The 26,742-nt window shown below is 43.9% G+C and overlaps 1 protein-coding gene across 2 annotated transcripts in view; it reads left to right on the top strand.

Annotated features, from left to right (window-relative positions):
* The first annotated feature begins 6,711 nt into the window (after positions 1-6,711).
* Positions 6,712-26,742, top strand: part of SYNE3 (spectrin repeat containing nuclear envelope family member 3) — a 59,868-nt gene continuing 39,837 nt past the window's right edge. For both annotated transcript variants that reach the window (XM_058025860.1, XM_058025859.1), the window contains exon 1: positions 6,712-6,778. The gene's annotated coding sequence lies outside the window, so the exon portion shown is untranslated. The remainder of the gene's footprint in view (positions 6,779-26,742) is intronic.

The raw sequence follows: 26,742 nt of genomic DNA, 5'->3' as shown, positions 1-26,742 counted from the left end.
TCTCTGTTCCCTTGGTGGTTGGTCAGTGCCCCTGGGCCCTCCAGGGCTCATTGCTGTCAGTGCTGCTCACCTGCTCCTCACAGCTGTGCCCGCTGGGGATGAGGCTGGGCCAGCCCCACTCCCAGTCACCACAAACTCTTCCTACAGCTGGGGAGTGGGACTGGAACTATGTGCATGTCCTGTTCTCTGATTCTTGTACCTACAGCTGGGCAGTGGGACTGGAACTATGTGCATGTCATGTTCTGTGCTTTCTGTGCACTCACTTTTGTCCAGTGTCATGGAAACAGCATCTTGGTCTCTGGTATGGTAATTTGTACAACTGTATTTTATTTGAAGTGCTGGAAGTGTCTTGGTTTTTAGTAAGGCTGGGAAAACCCCAGGGCACTCACTGCCTGTAAGGAGGATTCTTGTGTCCCAGGTAAGGTTTACCAGCACGCTCTGTCACAGCAGTGGTGACAGGGACGCTTTCATTGGCTCAGTTTATTCTAAAAACGTGCAGGTGCAGTGAGGCACAAGAGCATCTGCGATTATCGAGCATGTCGTGACCACGAGGGGGCCCTGGCAGCTCCGGTCAGAGTTACACACTGACCACAGGGGCAGGGCTGATTGCTTGGTGCCTCAGTGGTTACATCCCTTCTTGTTCAGCACTTCTGAATTAGCTTGCCTCTTATATATATATATTTTAGTTACAGTATTTTGCTAAGTAATTTTGAGAAATGCATCTTGTTACAAAAAATCAACACTGGCTATTTGATCTCCTCTGTGGCAGAAGGCAGACAGTACCAACCATGTCATCACACGTGAGTTTTCATCTGTATGGACAATTTCCCCAAGTAAAAGTTCAGGAGTTTTGCACACATCGCTGTATTTGTAAAGTAGAAAGAATTGGTATGAAGAATCTTAATTATAAGGTTTTTTGTATATCTTAAAGAGTTTTTAAGCTTGGTACTACAGTATTTCAATAAAGATTTTATTTCTTTGCACACCTTTTATTCTTTCATTTTTTTCTAGGAATATGTGTTTGTGAAATCAGCAGCTGCTTTGAACTTGCTGTGCTTTAAATCCCTGCCTGCTGACCACAGATACTGATGTGTGTATGTTAAAAGTGGCCATGAGTACAGTAGGACTGTTTTTGTACTTGGTCTGTAGAGTTTTTATGTGATGTGAAGAAAAACAGAAACACAGAAATGCAGAAACCTAAAATGGGAGAGGAGGAGTGGGTGTGCTGGGCATGCTTGTATTTGTAATGTGTGGACTCAAACATGAAGCACAGAGTAAAAGCATCTCTTGTGGGAGGCAAACTCCTAAAGGGGAGCCCAGAAACTTGAATTTTTAGATTGATACAGTTAATTAAAAAGAAAAACTTGTAAAACCAGAAATAACAATATACAGATAAAGGAGATTTGGGAGGTTTTGATGTTCTAAAATGTTTTTATTCTCTGTTTCTGAAGTATGAATATGTGTATCTTTTGAAAATCTGACTTTTCAAAGAGTACTTCCAAATGCTGCACAGAGATACAGTGATTTTCATTGCTCTCACTGTGTACATGCAGTGGTTTTATAACTGCATCACACAAACAGTTTTTTTGGGGGACAGTTCTTAACTATGTGCTTTAGAGGGCAAGCAGTTCTTTCATGGAACAAGCAGCTTCTCCAAAAATGCAAGCATATGCATATTTCCTAAATTTCCTTTAAAATAATTGCATGCTTTCTCATGCTTCCCTTTAAGTAAATGTCTTGCAATTCAGTGATTGAAGTTTCCATCCTGCAGTGCTTTAATGTTTCCTCTGAAGTTCATAGTAGCCTTCTTCCCTTGCTAATATCCATGGCAGCTGGGATTGCTCCCCAGCCTCGACATAGCTGGCAACTTGCAGGGTAAAGAACTGGGCCCTGAAAGTTGTGTGTCATTTAATTGTAGCAGTTCTGGGGCTTGTATAAAGGCCTGCTTTATAATCAGCTTGACTTCATTTTAAACAGACAAACAAAAGCATTTTCAGCCTGGGAAAAAGCTCTGAGTTTCAGAACAATCACTTTCCTTGTCACAGTGATGCTCAGATCCCTCTGAATCATCCTTGGACTCCCTTTCTTATCAGTAGCTCTTTTGCTCTTTGTTCACATGCTACTTTTCCATCCTTGCTAGTCCTGGGAAACAGGAGGAGACAAAAGTGTACCCTCACAGCTGCTTTCTGTCACTGTACTTCAGTTTGAGACAATCAGAGTAAGTAGATCTGTGCTCTGTTTTAGTTTCATGCTTGACTACTGTGGTGAATGATTTAAGGTCTGTGTGCCATGGAAGGACGAAAATAAAACTAAAAACTTCCTAGATGGAAAGTCCTTCAAACACTGGCATACAACAGTTTTTTTGGTGCAGTATGTATTTCCAATCCCTTAAAAGACTAGATCTAAACAAATTGTTCTACAAACCTATCATGTCTAGGAGAAGGGAGACTAATATTGGTGAAAGTGTAGCTCCAGACTACTGTGAGTCTCAGAGAAATCGGTATAACAAAATTGTATTTGTGTGGGAAGGGAAGCAAGGAATAACTAATTATGGAATGTCATATATCAACAGTTGTCTTTCTTCTCTCTTCAGGGGACTTCAGAGAATATTTTCTTAAAGTAATTGTCAACAGCTCCTATAATTAAAAAAAATTGTGGAGAGTAGTAAGGAAGAAAACCTAATGCAGTCGAATTGCACATATGAGATTTGGCTTCAAATCCTGGTTTTCATGGAGTCTTGGCTTCCCCTGGTTCATTTGCTGAATGCCAATGGGGGCATTGCTGTTAGTTATAAAAGTTAGCACTGCATCTTCCTAAACCTCCAGCCAACCTTCCATTTTGCTGCTGCTCCCTTCACACTTTCAAAGCACATCAAAGAGGCCCCTTTAGGTACTGGAAGGTGCTCTAAGTTCTGCCTGGAACCTTCTCTTCCATTGTGACCCTGCCTGTGTGTTGCTCAGTAAACTGCAGTGTGTTGCCTCAGGCTGTCAGGGTAATTGATCAGGACTGGACTTCTAGGCCAGCACTGAGAGTTCACTGGATGTGACCAGACTTTGAGTGTATCACAGCATTTGTGAATTTGAAAATGGGGTAGTTCTTACTGAATGTAATTGGAATTACAGTGTCCCATTTGCCCTGCATTTCTGTTCCTTAGTGTTGAATTTGCTCTCATTCAGAATAAGCCCAGCTTTTCCCAGCTTTTCTTGATATTTGAGGTCAGTTGGGATGAAAAAGGTGTTATTTTTCTGCCAAATTTAATGCAACAAAAAAAACTGGCTGAACTCTGAAAGTGACCGGGTGTCAGGACTGATCCAATAGCAGCACAAAGTTGTACTTTCCTGTGGAGGTAGTCAGTCTGTGTTCAGGTGTGGAGCTAAATTAGAAAAAAGGTAGAGTCCAGCATATGCAACAGGGAGAAAATGAAATTCTGGGTTTAAGTCCATGTGGTCTCTGGGTGAAGAAAAACCAGAAAGTTCCCCTGGTTTAACAGTGTGGTCCTTGGCCTGGTGCTCCTGAGGATCTGTTGCTTTGTCATCAGCATTTAGAGTTCTGGATTCCTCACTAACTGAGGAGAAGTTCTTGTGTAGCAACTCCCCCCACCACCCACAAAAGCTTTCTGTCAAGCAATGTGAAATGTCTTGTAGCCATAACACAACACACAAAAAATGCTGAGAAGCTCCAATATTGAAACCTCTCAGGCTAAAGACATGTCATGGTATGCTGCACAGAAATGTTACTCTGCCAACAAATGCTGTCCCTCCCACCCTGACTGCCATGTGACTCATTATTTGACTATATTGCTCTACCCAAGCAAACATAAAGGAAAACATCCTAATATCTTGTAATAGTAGCTTGTCATCAGTCATGAGCATGAATCAATGGGTGTGTTATACTAATAAGAGAGAGCAGCTACCCTGCAGCATTTTAAGTGGTTCTCTGATACCCTGCAGACATCATGCAGGCCCTCCTGTGCAGTAATCCATGCCAACACTTTTGTTGCATTTGGTGCTTTCCGCCCAGTCTCTTGGGCATTCTGCTCATCACAGGAAATGCCTGAAAATGCTGTATATTCACTGACTAAATACTTGTGGTTTGGTTTATAGGCCAGGCTAACTGCTTCTAAAAATATATTCCTTTCTTCCAAAGAAAGAGAGCTAGGGCTGCTGTTTGTTACTTTTCAAAGCCCCTCTACTATTCCACGCTGCTTGCAGTCATTCTAACCTCTCCTTTGTCATTTAGGTGTGGTTTGTGGGCAGCTTTTTATTGTTTGAGTAAGGCACTGAATGCTCCTTTACTTAATGCCTGCTGTTTGCCTGTGTGTAGGGATTTTTCTAACTCAGCATGTACAAGCTGTTTGAGGGAGTAGAATCAGATCCATGAAAGCCTCCACATGGGGAATTGCAGAAAAGGAGCTTAATTCAAGCAATTTTTAGATACAGTGATGTATTGTCCCCCACCAGCAAGCTTTCTGAATACAAGGGGTTTAAAAGATCTGGGTTTGCAAAGTAACTTCCTAAGGGGTGGTTTCCTAAGGAATTAATCTCTGTCATTAACAGTGTTCATCTACTCACCATGATAACTGAACCTGCTTTCTTAAGGCAAATTCACAGAATTTTATGTTCTTTGTCATCTACCTATTCTAGACACATTCCTTTGGAGTGTAACCCTTCTGGATTGTATCCATTTCCTCACACTATTCCAAAGGCCATTGAGAGATAGTCAGCTCTGAATTACCATGGGCAAGGGCAGTTGCATAGGCATAGATTCAATTTTACACATTGTCTTTATGAACTTCCTCCAAGTAAATAGTCTGTCAAAAGCAAACGTGTGTTCACAGGGGTCCCAGGACAAGGAAAGAGACAAGAATCTTGACTCCATGTTTCAGAAGGCTGATTTATTATTTTATGATATATATATCATATTAAAACTATACTGAAAGAATAGAAGAAAGGATTTCATCAGAAAGCTTGAAAGGAAAGGAATGGAATATGGAATGATAACAAAATCCTGTGACTGAGCAGGCAGTCTGAGACAGCTGGACTGTGATTGGCCATTAATTAGAAACAACCACATGAGACCAATCAAAGATCCAGCTCTTGCATTCCACAACAGTAGATAATCATTGTTTACATTTCATTTCTGAGGCATCAGCTTCTCAGGAAAAAAAATCCTGGCAAAGGGATTTTTCAGAAAATATCATGGCTACACAAACCAGCGAATGAATTATTTTCCAAGTTAGTTGAAAGGCTTGCCCAGTAACACAAGGAGATTACAGTGCTCATTTGCCCTCTCAGTGACAATTTAAAAGGTCAGTCACCCCAAATTGTACCACTACAGTATATATTGAGGGCAGTTGAAGCTTCAAGGTCAGAACCAGCTGTAAAAGTGCAATCCTTACCATGAAGTTCTGACAAAATTTCCTGTGACCTTTTTCGCTGCTGGTAAGGGATAGGGATTCCTGATGCTTTGGGAGCAATATAAGTACAGAGCCATTGCAGTTAAGAGCGTGTTGGCACACGGATGGCAGATCACCTGGCTGGCTGTAGGCAGAAGGGAGCCCACGAAAGCCCAGGGAACGCTGCTGGTGAAGCAGCCATCCCACCCGGCCTTAGAGCTGTCATCCCCTGCCTCTCGCAGGACTGGGGAGCTCACCCTTCCTTTTGAACTATGTATCTCGAGGCCCTTGGCCGCAGAACTGTTATGTGTAATCAGAGATTTTTATCGCAAATAGCTCGTTTTCTGCTCGTTAGGCAGATGAACCGCCCAACTTCCCAGCAGCAGAGGGCAGCAATATAACCCCTGGCAAAGAGGATGGTTTAGTGCTTTATGAAATACAAGCTTTTCACAGGCTCATTTAGTTTGTTTATATTGTTGTTGAAATATGAAGAAGCTGTTCATTCTTTCCTCCTTCCCTCCCAGCGGCTCAGCACACAGACTCATATGACTACAACTTTCTGATGCTGTGGACGGAGCACAAAATGTCAATGACTTCCCTTCTCTCGCTGGGCTACAGAACCGACGCTGTGGCTGGCAATGCACCTCCACTGCTGCTCCTTTTGCTTCTGATCTTTTTGCATAACTGAGCACACGCAGTAGACTTTGTGCGTGGATCAGTGCTGCAGTGGAAACAGGTTTTGTTTCCTAAGTTTTCGTTGATTTTTTTTTCCCCAAAATACCACTTCATGTATCCAAATAAATGCATGCTGGCAGTTGGCACTGCCAGCGATGAGCTGGTGTTGTTTCATGCACGAGTAAGTGCTGAGGTGCAGCCTCCCTGCTCGCTGGCCATTCAGAGACATTAACACACATCCCCACTTGTTGGCACGGAGCCACCGGCACGTGCAGGGATCGCCCGGGGCTTGTCGCCGGTCGCCTGGTGCTGGGTGACTCCCGGAGCTCCGAGTCCCCCAGAACGCGACACTGTGAGAGATTCAGCCTCTCCCGCTGCATTTAATCTGCTAAAAATAGCAGAGTGCGGTGCTCGCCCGCCGCTGCCACCGCCGCGCAAGGACAGCCCGGCCCGGCCGCCCTCGGCGGGGGCTCCGCGGCCGGCGGCGCTAGCAGGGCAGGGCGGGCCGGCCCGGCTTACATAACACCGCCCGCCGGGCCGGGCCGCGGCGGCGAGGGCGGGCCCTCCGCGCAGCCCCCGCAGCGGCGGGGCCGGTGCCGGGCGGCCCCGCCAGGCTCAGCGAGCGCCCGAGCGGCCGCAGCGCGGCGGGGGAGCGGCAGCGCGGCCCGGGGCTGCCCGCGGGGGAAGCGGCGGCGGCGGTGCCGCTCGGTGAGTGCCACGGGCCCTGCTGCGCTGCTCGGGGCCTGTTGCCGACGCTGGGGGGCTGCGGGGGGGAGAAGCGACGAGGCGGCGGCGCCTGGGACTGCACCGTCCCGTGTCCTGCCGTCCTATGCCGTCCCGTCCCGTGTCCTGCTGTCCCGTACCGTCCCGCGGGCGGGAGCGCGGTGCAGCACGGCACGGGGCAGGCGGGCTCGGCGGGGCTCGCTGTCAGCCCGCCCGGCTCCAGACCCGCCTCCTGTTGCTCGGCGCGCCGGGCAAAACGCGGCCGGGACAGCCCGGTCCCCGCTCGGCCGCCCGTCCGTGTAACGGGGAGAGCGGGCACCGCCGGGGCTGCAGAGCGGGACCGCTGGCGGGGCTTGTCCTTGCCAGGACAGCTCCGTGGGTACTACGAGAGCTCCCTGTCTGCTCGTGCTACACCAAATACCGTAGCTGCAGTAACTGCAGCGTATCTCCCTAAGTAATGTACGCTGAACGGGCAAAGCCTTTTATTTAGCTTCTTTCAGAAAATCGCGCCTGTCAGTCTGGTTCAGCACTTAGCTGTGTTCTGCAACTTTTCTTCAGATAGATGTCAGGCTCTTGCCAAAGCCAGTTGCTCAGCGTTACTGCCACATTTCTTCATCTGTAGGTTGCCACTGCCAGGACTCTCACTGCGGTTTGCAAGGTCCTTGTTCCTCTTCTCAGAGGAACACTTCCCACTTCTCTCCCCTTCAAACCTATCGGATACATCCCAGCTAGGCTCTGGTTCCCCTTAAGGGGGTCTGACCTTGTCTCACATTTTCTTCCTAAACAGAAAATTTCCCAGTTTTTCTATTATAAAAGCAACTAACATTCTGTGTAACTTCTGTATGTAAAGTTCCCCCACACCCTAAAGTATACTGAGGCTTTCGTTTTTCATATACTGTTCTCTGCCATCTGTTTTATGTTTTATTTGCACATCCTTATTGGCTTGGCCTTGTGTGAGTTTAGATCTTTGTCCAGGAAAATTTTATTCTACTCAAATAGGTTAACAGACTGAAATCTGCAGGAGTTCTGCATGTATATGATGACTAATTGTGAAAATTATGGTTGCAAGACACTGCTTTATTTTGTGAGTTTATCAGAGCAAGGATGCCTGTCTTCCCCTTTGCCTCAAATCTACGCCTGGCTGTCTTGAATCATTAATGAAAAATAAAATCACTATGCTTCTCTTGCCACTTCCTTGCTGCTAGTTTTGGTTGTTACTTTTTAGCCCTTGGCATGGTGTATGTCATCTGAAAATCTTTGTACACAGTGTTTGTTTTCTGGGGAAAGAATTTAAAAAATGCCACAAAACTTTAAAAGCTGATTGGTTGCCTTCAAGTGTTTTTCTTCTTTTCCTGGAAGTGTCTCAATTCTGCAGCTGTTGAAATGCACATCAGCTTGGCACAGTCTCTGTGGCTGCCAAATGTGTGAGCCAGTTGGATCTCAAGGAAATGTAACTTATTGCAGTTGGTCTTGTGGCGACTCTTTGTTCCACAAGAAACAAACATCTTTTGGTGAGTCACAGCAGCATTGTTCCCTGCAAACTGGTTGTCAGGAAATGGAGTCTGACAATCCCAGTGGTCCCTCTATAAAAGCAGCTTTCCCCTACACTCAGTGCTGTTTCCATGTTGTTTGTGACTCATTAGATCCAGAGTCCCCTCAGATTCCCAAGGAAGACAGAATTAGCTGCTGTTCAGGGTGTGGTATTGTGGTGCTTGCCTCTCTTGTTGTATTTCTTCTGATAGTTCCAGTTGTTCCCTTCAGCCGTATTTCACTGCTCCTCCTTTCCCTCTCCCCTTGGCCAGGGCTTGTACCCTATCTCCAAGTCTGTTTCTGGCACGTGGCCTTTGTGCACTAACCTCACTGGACTAACCTCATTGGCTTTTCTTTGAGAATAAGCCATTTTTTGTGCTCTATCCGTGGCTTACAAATCATCCTTAAAACTGTTGTATGCACTTGTGGATGCTTGGCTTCAGAATGTGGCTGTACCTGCATGCACATGACTTTGGAGAGCAATTCCACTGCCTCAGGGGATGCTCCACACCTGCGCTGCAGCTTCAGAAAGATAACTGGCATCTGTTGGAAACAAGGTTTTTTTGCCAGCATTTAATATATGTATACACATGAGTCTTGGTGTGTGTCCCTTATGTAATATTTTTTGCCATTTCTCAGTTTCTGCCAAGTATGACATAAGGAGAACAGCTCCAAGGTAATTAAGTTCCTGCAAATTTTGTAGAAACAGGCCAACAGGGAAAAGCAAGTCTAAAATCAGACACTTGCTAGTTTTCCCAAGTTTTTAGATCAGTGACTGAGTGATACATTCATATTTAACAGCCTCCATTTGGGAATAATGTGTTTGTTGCAAATGAAGCTGTAAAGACAAGGTGAGAAGGATTTTGTGAGTAAATGCTCCTGAACTGGCATCTCCCTTAAAACTTCAAAGAATACAAGTAACATTGATATGATACATTGCATTTTGAACATGGGAACAGAAAATTTTGGTACAATTCAGTGTATACTCTTAATCCATCCAGGAACACAGCTCTGCAGATCCCTGAGGTGGCCTGGTCACAGAGTGCTTTGTTTTTACATCCTTGCATCTCCAGGGCTCTGATCTCACTATGATGACACTTTCTAGTGTCTTTAGATTTATTTTATTTTGACAAAATTGGCCAACAGTTTCAAGACTGCCATCATATAAACATAATTCCCATGAAACCAAGCAAAAGCAGTGACCATTCATCCTAACCCAAAATAATGTGTTCTAGCAGGACAAATCTCAGATCATTGGTAGCAATGACAAGACACTGCATTTCTGTTTTGATTTGGGGTTTTTCACTGTTAGTCCTTGTCAGTTGCAGATGGATTTTGTGGCACAGCTTTGATCTGTCCTCTCAAACATGTTCTGCCATAGACAGGTGCAGTACTGTCCTTAGAAAGGGCCCCCTTATAACTGGGTTGTGTATGTCTGTGTTAGGATTGTGGGCCAAGTGTGAATCCTGGTAATTCAGGCATGTGAAATGAAAAGATCACATTGTAGCAGGAAAAATTCTTGAGCTCCAGGAATGTTAACAGAGAGTGCAACTGGCAAGGGAGCTTTTTTCTTGGCACGTTTTCTATATGAAGACAAAGGTTTCATGTACCTGAGATCAACAGGAATAAATACCAGGTCCTTTAATACCTTTTTGAGTCTGGCTGAAAAAACCTTCTTACTGTCTTTGGAGCGCAGTAAGTGAAATACTTTTACTCTTGAATGAAAATATATTCTAGGGTAGTGCTTACTGATGGTCAGTAATGCCTCAGCTTCTTCAGGCTGCAATTCCATGAAATTAAAACATTCAAAACAGGTGGTCAGGGTCCCTTTTGATCATGCAAGTCTGCTCTGAAACAACTGAATGATAGGAATTTAGTGTCTTCAGTTAATATTGGTTAAAGTAGTCTGAAATGACACAAGAAAAATTGTAAAGTGTAACAGTGTCATTAGCTGCTATCAAATGCAGTGTTTAAAGTTCAAAACAGCTTGATAATGATTAGTTATAGGGCCCAAAAGTCACAGCCTTAAATTTTGCTTACATTTTGGTCTGAACTACAGTTTTATTGCCTGAGGCTGGTATTGGCATATGCAGACTTACAATATTTCTATGACTAATTGCAGTGTTGTCAGTATCAACTTAAACACAGTCTTGTTCTTTAGTTTGAAAGTTTACTCTTGTTTGTTTTCCAGTGTTTGTTGAGGGTATAACAGTTGAAGTATCAAGGAAATGGAGTCTTTTTAACTGAAAGTGGAGATCCTTACATAAGGATTGCTCCTTACACACTCTTCTGCAATGCTGGAGCTCCAAGTTAGTCCTTGCCTTCCACAAGGAGGACTGATGATTCTGTAACAATGTCTGTTAGACATTGCTGTGGATGCACTGCTTTGTAGACATAAAGCAGCCTGAACTTTGCTTATCATATGTTCTTATATTGCTAATAAATTGTATCACAAGATGGTACTGCCTGAATTACAGAAAAACTATGCAGAGAGTAGAGCCCTGGGGTATTTAACTTCAGGTATCTGAAATGGCCCCTCCTCAATGCTGAGGAAAGAATGGTAGGTCTAACAGGGATGGTGGTTCTCACTGACACCCCATATCAGGTTAATAAGCAATCTTTGATGTCTCTGTCTATGTACACAGCTTAATTGCATTTCAAGGAAATTGCATTGATTTAATTTCTTTTCCTTAGACAGAAGTGACTTTCAATGTCTCTGCTATTACAAGCTTCTTTTCTATGTTAGATTTAAATAAAAGACATGGACTTGATATAAAGTCCTTCATATCAAGCAATTTCAAGAGAATTTCTGCTTTGACTATAACAGACTGAGGATTACAGGGCAGTCTCAGCCTTGGGATAACACTGAGCAGGTGCATAAAAAAACATGCTGTAAGAAATTAAAAGATAGCAGGAAACTAGGAGAACCAGGAGATTGTAATTTGATTGGAATTCAGGTATCAAGCTGTGGCTTGTTTGTTTTGTTCTTGATTAGTGTTTATTTAGTGGCACTGAAAGGTGAAATACCGGCTGTTACAGTTGTGCTATGCAGAAAGCCTTTTGAGAAACATGACAGTAATACTTGGGAGTGCAAGCTGAGTGAGAGCCTCACGTGGCACAGCTTGTGCTGGGGAACTTACTGTTATATGTAGTAGATTTAGTGCCTGTCACCAGGGAATCCTAGACACACTTTACATAAGGCTGCCTGCTGCTCCCCTTGTGGCTGATTATGATTATAATAAGAGTAGAAGGGATCAACAGCAATCACCTGGTGCAACTGCCTGACCACTTTGAGGCTGAGTAAGAATTGAATCACATTATTAAGGGCACTGAATGCCTCAAACACTGACAGGCTTGGGGCATTGACCACCTCTCTAGGATACCTATTGCAGTGTTTGACCACCCTGTTAGGCAGGAAATGCTTCCTAACCTCCAGTCTAAACCTCCTAATGCGGCTTTGCCTGCCCCAAGTTAGCTCTGTGATCTTGAAGGAGCATGTACAGTCAGAGGTTTAAAATGGAACCAGTGATGTTGGATGCTTTGTGTGTTGCTGGGTCTGTCAAAGGCTGCATTGATTATGATGCTGTTGAGAGCACCAGTGTCTTCATCTGTGAACTGGGACACTAACATCTATTCCCACAGGGTACTCTTGATGTGTGTGGCAGCTGTGTTGTAGGTGCCAGGTGGGAGGGTGTCACAGGTGTGACAGAGTAAACCACCCACAGTGGATCTGGGTACCGTTTCATTTTAAAACCAACACTAGAATTTTCACCCCAAAAGATTATCTCACACACTGACTCGCCTACTCACTCATCTGGACTGAACAATAATAAATTAAACAGTGAAAAAAGTGTAGAGGTTACTTTTGGCTGTGTTTTATCTCCATCTCACATAGAAGTGATATGTTATTTAAAGCACTACATGCTTGTGTTATTTTCCTGCCATTATAATGAGACAATTGTATCATAAGAACATGTGTTGTTTCTGACTGAGGAGTTGTTTGAGAGATGTAACAGCTGGTCTTTATCCAGCCTCTGTGCCCCATTGTGGGTGCAGCCTGAAGGAGTTCAGGAAAGCTGAAGGTGGAAAGTGTACAAGCACTGATGTACCCACTGCATTTTCAAATCAGTTACATGCAAAGACTGGGTCATGTGAAAAAATATCCTTCTACCTTAAAGTCTCTGTGATTAAATAAAAGAAATAATTTCTGTCAGTTCTGAAGCTGTCAGTTCTTCCCCAGGCTGTGCATTTCCTTTAGCTTAGATGACTTATTTTTCTTAATCCCAGAGTCTTTTCATGAGCACTTGAGTATTTGGTAGTGGTTACATGAATGGCAGATGACAGCAGCTGGCAAATGTAGGTGATGTTTCTTATGTAAGTCAGCAGAATTGGTCTGTAGGTGCAGCAGGGTAAGCACAGGCTTTGTGTGAAGTACAAGACTTTAACCCTGGCTAATAACACCGGCTCAGTAAATGCCGCAGACGCGCATTAATTTAGATCTCCAGATTAAGAGAGCACCCAAGGAAAAATTTGCGTCTTGCCTTGTCTTTTAAGTCCACAGGAGTCAGGGTAGAAATCTTGGCTCTGTGACAGTATTGCCTTTGGCTTTACCAGAGCCTGGGATTTTCTCTTGTCTCCTCAGATTATAAACCTTCTGACTCCATTAGTTGAGCTGCTGGTGTGAAATACCAATCTAGAGAACATGTCTGCAGCCTAACAAAATGGAAAATATTTCAAGCATCTTTGGGTTATTTTTTGTTTGTTTGAGGTTTTTGTTTGTTTAGGTTGTTGTTTGTTTCTTTGTTTGTTTGTTTGTTTTGGTGGATTGGTTTGGTTTGGTTTTTTTCTGCAAGAGAAATTCCTGTTTGGGATGGAGCTACCAGCAACCCTAATGGTAATTTTGCCTTCAATGTTACTTTATTTCTCCCTTCAGGTCTTTGCTTGTCCAGATATTGCATATTGTGATAATATAGAGACTCAAAAGCCATCTGGACACAATCCTGAGTAACATTCTTTACTAAGGGACACAGACTGAGCAGGGGGTTTGGATTAGATGAGCTCCAGTTGTCCTTTCCAAGCTCAGCCATTCCATGATTCTGTAAATACCTCGTGATGGAGGCGAGCTGGTGCTGTCATTCTGGTCTGCAGAGTGAAGTAGTATTTGCAGTCTGATTAAAGAGCTGAAGGTGTTTATTAAAACCACTTTTATAAGTAATTATGTCGGCACATTTAATCCCAATACTTAAAATGTCACAGCCCCCACCTTTTTTTTTAAGTCCTTTTATTGTTGAATGGTTAGTTATTGTAGTTAGTCAGTGCTGAGGAATCTGCCTGGATGTGCTTCAGTGCTCTGCAGGTTATTGTTTTCTATAGTGCCCTTCCTGTGTCAGCTATCACTGGTATTTGTGAAGTGCTGTTATTGCTACTAGCAGGTTACACCTTAGTTTGGGGATTTGCAAATAGATGTTTTTCTCAGTTAAGCAACTGTATCAGCAGCTAACCTACTTCTTGGTTCTTTTAGTCTTGTTCAGATCAGATCTGACATTTTTCAGGGTTTGGTGTGTGGGTTGAAATTTTTTTTTGTTTGTTTCTTTTAATGCTAACTGGTTAATCAAAATACTTTGTTTGGTTGGTTTTCCTTGCTGAATGGAACAGAGCATAATGATGACCTAAGCCAAACCTTTAAGATGCTCAGCTTGCCAGGTGGGACGCCTGAATCATTAGGCTGTGCCTAATGATTAGGTTCTTCATAACAATTCATGATTTACACAGAGTGAAACTGTGTAAAACCAGAAAGAGAGATCAAGAGCTTGATACCTGTCTGTGCTATCCCTGCCAGTACCTCTGAGCCCAGTACTCGGGACAGCCTGATTGCTTGATGTGTTTCTTTTCTGAAAAGTCCTTTCACAGCAATTCCAAACCAGATTCTTTGGTGAGAAGCACTTGCTCTGACAGTCCCTTTACACCAATGTTACTCTAATTCACAACTAAAACATAGTTAGAAATATGTTCTGCGGAGTAGTAAGAATATATAACACAGTTGCTATGGTTGAAGAAGGATTTTTATACTGCTGCTCTGTTTCCTATCTAAGGGGTTTCATAGCTCTTTGTCAGAGCTTAGACAACACTATAATTTATAACCCTTGCAGCCCTGCTGGGGTGATGAAGTCTGTCTCCTGAGCAGTTAGAGGACAAATACATGCCTGCCTGCTTGAAGATGCAGACTGTTAGTGGGCAATGAGGCCACCCTGCCCCGAGTATCACTTACAGTAGATTAATCAGTGGGGCAGTGTAGTCATTTAACTCCGTGGGCTGCACTGGGTTTGCAGAAATGTTTCCTTCTCAGTGCCCATGGGCTGCTAGGTAATCTGAGATCATCCAACAGATGTGTTACAAGAGTTACAGCTGCAGCAGATGTTACCACAGTTACAGATGTAACTGAATCCCTCTTTGAATTTAGACATGTCAGCCCGAAGGAGGGGCCATTCAAATGCTTTCTGCTACCACAAGAGAAGTGATAGCTGGCCAGAAGAGTTTCATCCCTTGCTGAAACTGAAAATGGACTTCTTTATGTGGGAAAAAATGAGAATGGGAGGTCAGATGCTGTGAGGACATTTGGAATATTTTGCTGAACCTGATTTCCTTAAAAAATACAAAAAAATGAAGTTCACTCTAAAGGAAATTATGCTCAAGTGGTAATGTGGTATTTATATATTTAAAACATGTTGTGATACTAACTTACAGAAAGTTTTGTGGGAATGCTGCATTTTTCACTGTTAGTTTGATCCTCTCATTGCTGCCTCTAGCTTGTGGCTGTCTGTGCTCACCAGGGGAGCTCCTTTGCCTTCTGGATTAGTCATCCAAAGAGACCAATTCTTACCTTGCTTTAGAAGCTGCTGTGCAGAGCTGATGTTAGCCACATATGCTCTGCTTCTTCAGTACTACTAGTTTCAGTGCTTTTTTTTTAAATATAAATTTATTTTTTCTTGTGGGACTATGGCAAATTTTCAGTGACTGTGGATATACCACAAGAGAGAGGAAGGGAAAAGAGATGAAGGGGTTCCCTTATAGGCATTTAAAACCTCCCATTGAAACAACACAATTCTAAAACAACCATGATTTGACTTTCAGATAAGTGGACCAATCTCCAGTTTACGTCCCCTAGGCATCATATAGTTTAGTCTGAATGTGTTTTGAGACGTTCTTATCCTGATGTATTTTGAGATATTCATATAGTTCTAGGGATTATTCATGTTAACAAAAGGCTAACAAGACAGTTGGAAATAGCTGATATATCAGTTCCCTCTCTAGAGGTACAATCAGCACGGCTAACTCTTAAGATGTTCCTCCTCTTCTGTCCCTTGGGGTTTTTTTACTGAAATTCTGTTTGGTTGGCTGAGCTGAGGTCACTGCTGCACATGGGGGTTACAGCCTCTCTCAGGCCACTGGTCTTCAGTTAATTCTCTGTATTAGAAACTTCACAGGTTAGCTTGATAAACATTTTCTATTCCACTGTTCTTCTTCCACTAGGTTTTCATTAATCTTTGTTCCTCTCTTCAGTTTTTCCCCATGCTCTTTCCTTGTGCTTCCTGGTTCCAAAATGGATGAAGAGGCTCACAGCTTTATCCCTGTTTTTATCTGTAGCTTCTAATTTGGAGGTAGAATTCAAACCAACTTTTCCCCCCCATGTTTTGCTTTCACTGATTTCTCCACCTCTCCTCCATATTAGTTGCAATTCTAGAAATGCTGCTCAGTGTAATATAAAGTATGGCATACAGCAACTAAAAAGGTTGAGAGATTGTGGCCTTATGGACCTGCTTTGCATTTGCACCAACTTGAGTAAGTGGCCCCTGTCTTGGTCCTGGAGTGTATTAGATGTACACCATTAGGATGATGCAAAGGGTAGTGGGCTAGATAGACCAAACCAGTGGGTATTATTGAATGTCTAAATGCAGGATCTTAATTAATCAAGGGAGAATGCTGCTTTATATTTTCCAACAGTTTTGGGGGATTAGGGAAGGAAAATTCATCATGTGCTCCATCGTGAGGGACAGGTAATGCCTGCAAAGTATATTCCACTCAGCCAAATTGTGCAGCAGAGGTATTTCCTGGAAATATCAGCTAACCTCCTTTTTGTCTTGTGTGATTGTAACTGAGAGCAGAATCTAGATTAGTGTGTCAGTTTGTGAAGGGAATTTCCTGCTAGAGACCTTGAGAGTGAAAAAGAAGTGGAAGATAAGGAAAATTATTATTATATTAGAGCACGAGTTAATGATTTGTAAAATCTCAGCTCTGACGTACCTCTCTGCACTTCTTGCTGGCCTCCATCCTGTGTATTCAGTTGCCATTCAGCAAACATCTGTCAGGCATAATAATTTTGAGCATTAATCCTCACAGGAATTAACCAGCTTGTTAGTTGATGACCTGAACTAGATAGTTTCTGGGGATTATTGCTATTTAAATCTCACCTACGTTTTAAACAGTGGCAGCATGCCCTGCTCTGGGTTTCTTTTCTTTCTCTTTTTATTTTTTTTTCTGCACTGATACATCTTTGGGTTGCCATCTCCTCTTTCACTCCTGCAGCACGGGAGGAGGCAGACAGGAAGTTCTGTGCTTCCTCTACATTAGCAAGGAGGAAGCCACGGGTTTCTCTTCGTGCCACACTTGCTCGTGCTGCCAACTGTGCTGAATTGCTGTTCTAACAGCCAGTGGAGGCCAGGCTGGATTGGGGCTGCCATGCTGGGAAACCATCAGGAAACTTTGATGGAATCACCACAGACTTTCACCTACTCTTTTTACCAGATTTCCCAGGATTTTGGTAAGGCTTTTACAAGGTTACTTTTATTTCATAATGTAGTGAGATGGTTGTGACAGGCAGTGTGTCTGTATCTTTTGTCTTCTAATAACTTTTGCACTCATTTTCTGCTTCGCATTAAATTTCTCAGAGACATGGAAGTATTAAAGACATCAAGTGTCTTGAAATTTCACAGATTTGAATTTTAGTGAAAGGGGAACTAGAAGTCAGTGGCCTGCTGCAGGAGAGCCATGACAGAGGGTTCTGGCAGCAGGCAGCTGTGAAGGGTGCCAAGATCAGCCCATTCGCGCGCTTTTCTCCAGAGCCAGCCCACGCCTCCCTCCTGCCTGCTGCCACGGGGCTGGGGGAAAGGGTGGGGGCCCAAGGGTGAGGGCCCAGTGCAGTGAAATAAGGCTTGATAAGTTGTTCTGTGAGCAGCAGCCAGGATGGGGAGCTCCTTGATGTAAGGCAGGAGAAAGGAAGCCAAAATATCCCAACTGCGGTGTGCAGCAGAAGGGTTGGAGATAAGGGACAGTTGGTGAAGTTAAAAGAGAAGTCTGTTGGGAGCTGGGAGTGTGGCTGGCACTCAAGACATGATACCAGCCTTTACAGCCCCAAAATGCTTGCTGAACTGGGACTGCTGAGATCCCTGAAGTTTCAGTTTAAGGTCACATATATAACGGTTGAAACATGACCTGGGGGTATGCAATAGGGAAAAAAGGGGATTAAAGAAATTCAGATTTATTTTTTAACTAGGGAGCATAGTTTGCACAAACCCTGTTGCTTGTGTTGTGCTCGTTGAACCCAAACAAGATCATTGGAGGCTCTGCTCTGTGGTGCTTCAGCAATTGTCATCAGAGCTGGACATATTTTCCTTCAGGAAGAGGATAACTGGCTTCTCCTGTTTTATGAATCAACCTTTTGCAAGGTACCTGCTGAGCCCTGATCTGTAAATTGAAAGGGAAATACTGGAGAAAAATTTCAGTGATATGAAATGCCTTTAAAGTACAGCAGGTGTTTGTGTTACCTTTAGAAGATAGCTTTGGAGACTAGAGGGGAGATATTTTTATTTCTTTTAGACCAAAGTTGAGTTTGTGCCATGATGTCTATTACTTCTTGTAGAAGAATTCTGTTATTACTGGGGTTAAACAAATCTATAGCTTTATACCTCTTCCTTCTTTCAAGTATTTGAGAATGGGTAGTGCTATGTCTGTCTGTGTGTGTACCAACCCTTGGCTGATAGGGACCCTTGTTGCTCTAAATGTATCTCTGTGTTAGCTCTCTGGCAGTCCCAGGGTGTCACAGACATCTTTTATGAAAAACCCTTTCCTTTGAATTTTTCCTCCTGAGAAGCTGTGAGGCCTCAGGAACAAAATGTAAACAATGATTATCTGCTGCTGTGGAATGCAACAGGTGCATCTGTGATTGGACTCATGTGGTTGTTTCTAATTAATGGCCAGTCACAGTCAGCTGGCTCGGACTGTCTGTCCGAGACACAAGCCTTTGTTATTCATTCTTTCTTTTTCTATTCTTAGCTAGCCTTCTGATGAAATCCTTTCTTCTATTAATTTAGTATGGTTTTAATATAATATATATTATAAAAAAATAAATCAGGCCTTCTGAAACATGGAGTCAGATCCTCATCTCTTCCCTCATGCCTGGACCCCTGTGAAGGTTGTCACACCAGGGATATGTCCTGTAATATTTAGGGTGGAATTTTCAAACTTGCTGAGGAGCAGCACGCCCTGAGGCCCCCTTGGGGCCCGAATGGAGCACAGCTGCTTGATCTCTTCAGGAGTTTGTGGGAAAATAAAGAGCTTTGGTCTCTCGTAGTACTCCATTTCTGAAAGGCAGTTGCTGTGAATGACACGAGTGAGGAGCAGCAGCAATGCCTTTGCTCGTGAGGAGTAGCAGCAGCAATGGCTTTGCTCGTGAGGAGCAGCAGCAATGGCTTTGCTCGTGAGGAGCAGCAGCAATGGCATTGCTCGTGAGGAGCAGCAGCAATGGCTTTGCTCGTGAGGAGCAGCAGCAGCAATGGCTTTGCTCGTGAGGAGCAGCAGCAGCAATGGCTTTGCTCGTGGGGAGCAGCAGCAGCACCAATGGCTTTGCTCGTGAGGAGTAGCAGCAGCAATGGCTTTGCTCGTGAGGAGTAGCATCAGCAATGGCTTTACTCGTGAGGAGTAGCAGCAGCAATGGCTTTGCTCGTGGGGAGCAGCAGCAGCACCAATGGCTTTGCTCGTGGGGAGCAGCAGCAGCAGCAATGGCTTTGCTCGTGAGGAGTAGCATCAGCAATGGCTTTACTCGTGAGGAGCAGCAGCAGCAATGGCTTTGCTGGTGGGGAGCAGCAGCAGCACCAATGGCTTTGCTCGTGAGGAGTAGCATCAGCAATGGCTTTGCTCGTGAGGAGTAGCAGCAGCAATGGCTTTGCTCGTGAGGAGCAGCAGCAGCAATGGCTTTGCTCGTGAGGAGTAGCAGCAGCAATGGCTTTGCTCGTGGGGAGCAGCAGCAGCAATGGCTTTGCTCGTGAGGAGCAGCAGCAGCAGCAATGGCTTTGCTCGTGGGGAGCAGCAGTAGCAGCAATGGCTTTGCTCGTGGGGAGCAGCAGCAATGGCTTTGCTCGTGCTGCTCAGCACGGTCATTATCTGCCATCACCGCTTTAACTCTCCGGTTCCCCTGGCTGGGGGCCGGCTGCCGACAAACGCGGCTCACTGCTGGCTCCTGTTGCCGGCTTACTCTGCCTGAGGGTTGATGAATCTCAGCAGGAGGAGGTTCAGACCCCTCTGGGTTTGCAGACCCCAGGGTTTCAGTCCCGATCAGCCATAAAGGATTGTTAACACGGCCTTCTCCTCCCCGTCGCCAGTCCCGGCCGGCTGCAGGCCCAGTGAGGCCGAGCCCAGATGTGGCCACAGCGCTTGGGCAGCTCCCACTGTGGGAGGGGGACAGAGACGGGAAACTGCAACCCTTCAGGCAAAAATGAGTCACGAGAACGCAGCCTGTTTAATTCAATTCCAAAAATGTTCTCAACCACTCACAATTAACTCATAACCAGCGTTTTGCAGCGATCTACTTTGTTTCTGGGATGAGGTTGCTGACGGTTCCAGCAGTGTGTTTTGTTTGGGACACAGGCAGGCCTTTGCCTGTGGGTTTCTCTGAACACAAACCAGTGCTGTTTTGCAATATAAAGCCTGATATTATCAGATTAATGCAAATACTACTTTTAATTATGTACGGAGTGCTGACTGTTTAGGTATAGCTATTTACTGTTTCGGTATAGCCTCCTGTATGTTGTTGACAACATTGCAAGTGTTCATCTCTTTCAGGGGTGATTTGTCTCCTTCTTTATATAAACGGATCTTTCTGTTCCATGCAAATTAAAATCTGCTAATTTTTCCATAACCATATGCTTTGATCCCAAGAAAATAACTCTTAATCAACAGCTTTAGTATCTAAAATTAGTATTGTCCTACTTGCTACTTTTTTTCCAATTCCATAAGTCTCACTTTCACTCTATAAATATATCACTAGCATAACTGAACTGATAATGTTTTGAAAGATATAGCTGAGAAATCTTGTTTTGGAGAGTTAGTCCTTCAGCTGTTTTAAATGGGACAAAAGACCTGTGCCCTTAGAGCATTCTTGCAAAATACTTGCACGTTTCTAAGAAATATTTCCGGTATATACTTGACTCTAAAGATTTATGAGTTTAAAAGCCATGTGCTTATTGCTCCAAGTTACACACTCAGAGGTGGAGTAGTCAAATGATAGTCAAAAAATATTTTAGCACTGATCTTGTAAGGGGAAAAAATTGCATGTTTAAACCCCCCCCCCAGATCCAAATGTGGAAACCGTGATGTGGAACAGGAAAGAATACAGACTTGCAGACAGATTGACATCCTGTAGCCCTGAGCATTCATATTACAACTGTGGGCCACTTCAGAACAGAGAATTCCTGAAGAAGGTGAATTATCCCACCTCTGGTATGGCTCCTTGCCTGGAAGTGCCCCCTCTCTTGCATGACTGGCTATGGAATTGCAGGGCTCCTACCCAGGCTGTCCCACCACAGCCTGTGGGTCAGGGCAGTGAATCCCCTTTCCTGGTGGGAGATCCAGCCCATGCTGAGGCCACATGCTCCAGCTGGGCTTGAGAGTCTCTTCCTGAGTATCTCTGCTTCCAGGGTGAAGGGCATGGGAGGTGGAAGCTTGCACAGAGCAGTGGCAATGCAGCCGAAGTCTGTGACAGCCCTTTCTTCCCTCCATCACTCCATGTCCCTGAGTACACACTGATGCCTTCTTTCATTGCCAACCCCTTCTGTCTTGTCCTCTGTAATCTCTTTGGGACAGAGGTATTATCCTTTTAACTGTAGGGCACTTCTGCTCAGCCAGGGTGCTGTCACAGCTTACTGGTCCTGTGTGGCTTAACACTCTGGAGTCCTGATTGTGGCACTGGCCCTTGGGAGCTGCCATGTGACAAACTGCACTCAAACAGGGAGAGCTGTTCCCAGCCAGCCAGGGAAGATGGGCCATTTCTCATTAGGGTTCTGATGCCAAACCAAAGCTAAGCAGCACAGCTGGAGTATGAAGGATTGCCAGGAAGAGTTACTTGGGAACAGTCTGCAGAGCAAAACTAATTTGCAAAGTATATTTGGCCAATAGGGATAACCACACCTCTGAGAAAATGAGGTTGTCTGTACACAACAATATGATCAGCAAAAGAGGAATGATTTATCATTCCTGAATTGTTCCCTGATCTCTGGCAAGGAGCAGATCCCACGGGGGTTTATTATCAGTATATCAGTGTTGTGACTGGTGCCCAGTACTGAGGGATCATGCAGTTCTCTGGAGGATAAGTGGAAGATAATTGAATACATAAATTCTAGTCTCCAGAGACTGTGAAATTAATGCTGTTGGCTTGCAGGGCTTTTTTGTCAGCTGACTGATGGTAAAACTTAGGGAGCTGACAAAAGTTGTAACCAAATCTACTCAAGAACTTGTCCCCAGCTGCTCAAGATGCAGATTGCTGGTAAACCCACAGATATCTCTTGGGTAATCTCCCCATCAGATTCCCTGGACCTGAAGAATCTTTCCTGAAGTTGTAGAGCAGAGGTGTTAAACCTGTGATTTCCCAGACTAAAGTGTCTGTGAATGGTAACTAGGAAAATGAAGGCTCTTGTCATTAAGTTTAAAGTCACTAAAAAGATATCTGCTTCTCAGCAGACACTTGAAGTGGTACAGATTAGAAGAGGCTGAAAATCACCCTCTGCAGCATTGATTAACATAATCTTCGACTTTGTTCTTGTCCTTTCAAGTATTTCCTTATTGCTCAGAGGCAAGAAACAAAGTGTCTTTGAACCCAAGTTGTTATCTGTAAAAGGGATAGGATAGTCTTACTTTCCAAGAGGGCTGACTGAATAAATGCTCTAAAGACTGTTTATACCTCAATAATGTGGGAATAGAAAAGCAGAATCTAAACCAGACAGCTATCTAATGCAGATACTCTGTCTCCTTGATGGTAAAAAAAATGTTGTAGACCAGAACTAAAACCCTGCATTTAACTTATCTAATGGAATCATGGCAGACCAACCTGTCTCCTAGAGTGACCTGGAAATGCAGAAGTTGTGTGTGGAGTGTATGGAAATGGGGAGAGACTTGTAATTAAGAGTCCTCACTGTTTTTACTTCCAAATGACTTGAAGACTGAAATAAAAAATAAAAATGCTGTGATCAGATCTATTGATTATCATTCCCTAGAAGGGAAGATGGCCCCAGGACTCAATTCTGCCTTACTTGTGTGCCATGACTCCATTCAAGTATAAAACTATTTTTAAATTTCAATCCCCTTTTTTTTAAGGAAATGGCTTTTTAGACCTGAGAATTAAATTTTTCCCCCAGCAATCTCAGGAAACAAAAAGATATCCCACTTGTACTGGCTCTCACCAAAGTCTTAAATCAGTTTTTAAACAAATGGCTGGAAAAAAATCAGGCATTTTTTTGAGTGTTAGCCTGCACAGAAGATGTCTCTGCTTTTCAGTTTTTGGTAACAAAGAGAATATTGTCAGGTGTGACCATGTTGTGGCAGAATGCCTTGCAGTAGCCATAGGTTTCCTGGGGATTGTTTTGTGAGGGAGAGGAAGAGGCTGTGATATGGATGGTGCTGTATGTGCTCAGAGTGATGCATTCCTTGGGTGAAGGGGATGCTTGCAATGAGGATATGGATGTGTTTATTCCAAAAACCCTTATTCACAATCTAGCTCCTTAATTAGGACAAACAATTGCTGACTGTCATAAACATTCACTGTCAGCAACACAGGAGAGGGCTGTGTTGGAAGATGGCCAAAGTGATGAGATTATGTTTTGAGCCTCTCGAAGATTATGCTGGAAATAACTGCACCTTTTATTTGAAACCTTGAGAGCTTCTGCACCTACTCAGGCAGGTTAGCTGGGCTCTGCATGGGTGCAGCTGCTGTCCTGGAGTCTTTCAGAAGCTGGTAAGGCTGGCTGCATTCAAAATTCACAGTAGCTCCTCCTGGAGTAGACCAAGAATATTCAGCTTTGGAAAGGCCAGGGTCAGTGCTCTGTGGTCTGTGCCAGCCCCTGACCTCTGCTCCAATCTGAAGCAGACAGAGCTCCCAGCTCTGTGCCTCCTCAGAGCTCCCTTTATAGTGTCTAGGGAAGCTGAAAAGTTACTAAATTGTCCCAGATACAATTCCCAGAACCAAAATTGCTTCCACACTCATACATTTGTCTAAAATTTGATACAGTTCAGTGGGCTTTTTTAAATCTTTTTTTTTTCCACATTCAATCCCAGAACCAAATGAAAAGGGTTATGAAAAGTTTGAAGTATTTCAATAATTGGAAAATAGTCTCCCTAATGGTGAGTGGTTTGAATTTTCCTGGAGCATTTTTGTACTTTTATTTTTGTAAGAACTGGGTTCTGGAAACCAGTCAAGTAGTACATGCATATAAGAATCCAAGACATATTGAAACAATTTTAAAGCCTGTGTTCTATAAATGTAGGGCTTAAAAGAATGTGTAAAATGGGAGTGGTTGTAAGAAATGTTTTAAGAGATTTAAATTTAAAAAAAAAAACACCAAAAAGCAAAACCCCCAGTATGACTGGCAGAGAGAAAATAGTGCATTAAGAAACATTGCAAAATAATAGGATAATCCTAAGAAAAAGACACTACACTTGCAAAATAACTTTAAAAGCTCTCAGTAGTGTATTACAAATATTAAATAAGTAAGTCTTGCCATGTCCCAGAAGAGTTATCAGATGCACTGGCATGGCTCCTGCAGTGGCTGTACTTAAGGGAGAACTGCTCAGAGAAATTGCCCAGCGAGTGCCACATGGGTTACATGAGGGGTGACCTCTGCCTGTGTCTGCAGTGGAAACCCAGAGATGTCCCTGGCTCCCAGAACTATGAGACAGGGCAGTCAGCTAATTCATTTATCTGCTCCTTCAGCAAGATGGTTCCAAGACTACAGCTGAAACAAAGCTGCCTCTGCATCTCTTCAGTCCAGCCCAGCACTATTGGAGCAGATTTTACAAGCTAAACCCAGTTTGCTGTTGCCTTGGATCTCTAATTCATGCTGTGGTGTTCAGACTGTGGGCAAGCTGGGGGTACAGCATGTGTGCCCTCCAGCATCCTTCCAGCTGCCCCTTCCTTCTCCAGGATTTTGGGGAGAGGTGGTGGGAGTACTCTGACTTCCCTCCTTGCTAAAACGTTTTGTGCTTGGGTGAGAGAGGGGAGAGGAGTGATGCTGACTTGAGACAAGGGTGGGCTGTGTCAGGTGTTCACCTTTCCCTCCTCCAAAGGTACAGCTATCCCATGCATGTAACAGCCCCAGACAAAGCAGAGCAAGCCCTGGGTGTGCTGTGGGTGTGCAGTGGGTCTGGCAGAGCTGGGCAAGGGCTGAGCCAAGGTCCCTCTGTGGCACTGAAATGTGTGTGTGCCTTCCCAGACATTGCCATTTTCTGGGGGTCACAGGGGTGATTCAGGGAAAGCAGGAAGAGTACTTTTGTGGGAGAAGTTCAACTACAGTTTTCTGCAGGTAATCTGCCTTACATTTTCCTGTTCCTAAAATGTGCTTTTTGTAACCTGTGGATATACTGCAGGAGCTGTCCTGGGTCAGTTCTGTTTAACACCCTGAAATATCTGCATCTGGACAAATAAAACTTGGTTTTGCTCAGCATCTCATTGTCTGTGCCAGAATTTCTTACACACACAGTTATTGCCCTCATTTAGTAATATGTATAGAGATGCCAAGTGATTTCTGCAGTGTAAATGTGCTTTCCCCAGTATGAATTAATACACTGATTCAAGTGGCATTAAATGAAAAAGGTTTTGAACAGCTGGATACATTTGAAAATAACTGTGAGAAAAACAATTTTGTGCAAATTTCTCAGAGGATCTCACTGGTGATTAAGGGAAGACTTTGCATGGCACAGTGGGTTCCAGAGGCTGAGCCTGGGACAGGGGCTCTACAGGTACCATTGTACAGGTGTCCCTAATGGGCTGCTGCTATTACAGATTGGTGTGTGAATGGTGGCTTTGCCCAGCTCCACAGCTTAGCTCTGTTCCAGGAGCCACTTTGTCTCCTTTGTTCTTTTTGTGCTGATCAGGGTCCAGAAGTATTGCTTAATTTCATCTCCAGAAGTGTTGCTCAATCTCTTAGTTCCAATGATGCAAGAGAAATGGGGTGAATGCTCTTGAATGCTTAACTTTTATCCACTAATCATTAGTCCCAGCTTTAGAAGAACTTGCAAAGGTGTTACAGATCTTGCCACATCTCAAATAGACAGCAGTTGCTCCTCCTCCCAAGGAGAGAGTAAGTCAGAAATCATACTTTTATCTTGCAGGTATAAACCATGCTGTTAGTGCTTGGGAAGGGTTCCAGAGCAAAAGTCAGGCACTGTAGCTGATTGCTTCAGCCAGCATCTGCACAGAGGGAGGACAGGAGGTCTCAAAAGGCAGCCCAAACCCATGTCAGATATTGCAGATTGTAACCACGATGAAATCCACCTGGGCATTGAGTCCATGCTAAATTTAATCATCTTTGTGGTACTAGATACAGGAATTGCTTGGTCAGAATCAGTCAATGGTATTTTATTGCCTGTAGTTGGAGTAGCAAAGTGTTTCTCTTCCTTTGCAAGCTGGTGCTCTTAATATTGAAATAACTTTTTTTTGTGGTTTCCTGTGTTGACTGCTTACGTGGATTGACTGTGTGTGGGTTGGGGGAGGCTGTGTTACTGGGAGGTTTTGACAGAAATTCCTTGTGCAGCAGCATGAGGGCAGAGTGTGAGTGGGGTTTTCTTCCTGTTGGATGACAGCAGGTTTTCCACTGCTTCTTAACCATGTTAGATTGCCCTCAACTTTTTGTAAAAAATAGGTCTAGGATAACATTATGTTCTGTATTGGCTACTCCATGACTGGAGTACTGAAGCCAGTTTTAAATATGTTATGGATGTTGCCAGGAATAGAAACCTCTCCTAGGAAATGACTGCCACTTCTTGCCAGGGTCTATCCAGCAAATGCCCTGTGAGTTTTTGTTTCACAACAGCATAATTTGGAACCACCACAGCTCATACCTGATCATTCAGAAACTGTTTGCCTAGAAATGTATGTATGT

Source organism: Melospiza georgiana, chromosome 6, assembly GCF_028018845.1.
Source record: "Melospiza georgiana isolate bMelGeo1 chromosome 6, bMelGeo1.pri, whole genome shotgun sequence".
NCBI classification, from domain to species: Eukaryota; Metazoa; Chordata; class Aves; order Passeriformes; family Passerellidae; genus Melospiza; species Melospiza georgiana.
This window is presented reverse-complemented; position numbering and strand designations above follow the sequence as displayed.